We start from the raw sequence: 1914 nt of genomic DNA on the forward strand, positions 1-1914 counted from the left end.
GCTTCACCAGAGACAGAGTGGGGAGCAGAACAGGCAGATCGACGAAGTACACTGCTGAGGGGAGCAGCGGGCGGGTCAGGAAAGGTCTGCTGCACATGTGGTCACCTCTGGGCAGGTGGAGATCAACTCATGCTGCAGTGGCTTTAGCTTTTTGATGCTATGCTTTAACCAGCTGCACCACCAGGGAGGGCCGGAAGTGACTTTTAAAGAGTGATACAACGAATGATTCCAGAGGAGTTAAAACAAATGATGAGGGATCTCTAGGCCATGTCTTATGATAAGCTGTATATGGAACTAGAAAGCCTGTTCACTTAAAGAAAAGCTTAACTTTAGTGAGGGTTGAATACATGAACACCTGATCCAGATAATTGAAGAGTTAAGTGTGGAACAAAAATGCATTTGTACTGTACAGCCTGAAGGGCAGAGACTGGAATTGATGGAAAATATTCCCTGCTCCTGGTATACAGCTGAGTGAGCACAACTCAGTGACTGGTGGGTCTCAGTATGGCATAATTTCCCAGAAGACAAGGGCAAGACTAGCTTCTCAAGCAAGTCTGTTGTGTTTACAAGAGGTCAACGAAAGTAAGAGCAGAGAACAAGCCTGGGGTGGAGAAAAAGGGGTTGGGCAGAGCGGGGAGAAAGGAGGTGGTTCAGTTCATTCCTGAGTTATGAGGCAAATGTAGACCCTGGTTAAAAAGTAGTTGCTGACAAAGGAATGCAGAACAGACCCTGAAAAACCTTGACTTGAGAGGACAGGAAAAAAATGGGAAATCATTCAAAACAGTAGCAGTATCCAGGAGAGAGCTTTTCAAGATGGGGCAACCTCTGGGTTTGAAGGGAATGGGGAAGTTGGAGACCTACCACAGGCTTATGGGAGCAAGTGGGAATGCGAAGTGGGATTGGGAACACTCCTAGGAGGTTTGATCGTTACTTTGAATCTGTCTATTTTGGGGAGCATTTGGGGGTAAAGTGAGGGTTGGAGGAGGGCAAGAATAAAAGAGAAAGAAATACTAAGGTGGTTCTGAAAATACTTAGTGTATTTTATTTTTATTTATTTTATTTATTTTTTTATTTTTTTAAAGATTTATTTATTTATTCATATGGAACTAGGGCACATGCCAGAAATGTGGAGGGTGAGAGGATTCACCAGAGACAGAGAGAGGAGCAGAACAGGCAGATCGACGAAGTACACTGCTGAGGGGAGCAGCAGGCGGGTCAGGAGAGGTCTGCCTCGCCATGTGGTCACCTCCGGGGCAGGCAGGAATTGAACTCATGCGGAAGTGGCTTTAGCTTCTCAGTGCTGTGCTTTAACCCGCTGAGCCACCAGGGAGGGCCGTGTATTTTATTTTTTTAAAGTTTATTAATGTATTACAGAACTAGGGTACAGATATGCACAGAACTACAGGCCAGATATGCAGGGCTGGTGAGAGGATTCACCAGAGACAGTGGGGAGCAGGACAGGCTGACTGATGAAGTACACTGGTGAGGGGAGAAGCGGGCAGGGCCATGTGGGTCACCTCCTGGGCAGGCGGGAATTGAACTCATGCTGAAGTCGCTTTAGCTTCTTAGTACTGTGTTTGTTTTTTTTAAATTTTATAATAGTTTATTTTTACATATTTTTGTGCATTTTTCTATGTCAGTTGCAATCCCCTTGGGTTTCCCATCACCAAATCACCCATGTGCCATCACCATAGTCCATTGCATTTCCCTCCCCCTGCTGTTTTGATCCCATTCCCCACTCTACCCCCACAAAATGTCTCTGGTATATAGCTATTAATCATTATCATTATTTTCTTGCCTGTTCCGTTATATTCCTGCCATGAGAGAAACCATCCAGTATTTTCCCTTTTCTTTCTGGCTTATTTCACTAAGCATGATCTTTTCCAGTTCCATCCATGTTGCTGCAAAAGACAT

Source organism: Condylura cristata, unplaced genomic scaffold (assembly GCF_000260355.1).
Source record: "Condylura cristata isolate star-nosed mole 26May11 unplaced genomic scaffold, ConCri1.0 scaffold00045, whole genome shotgun sequence".
In the NCBI taxonomy this organism is placed as follows: Eukaryota; Metazoa; Chordata; class Mammalia; order Eulipotyphla; family Talpidae; genus Condylura; species Condylura cristata.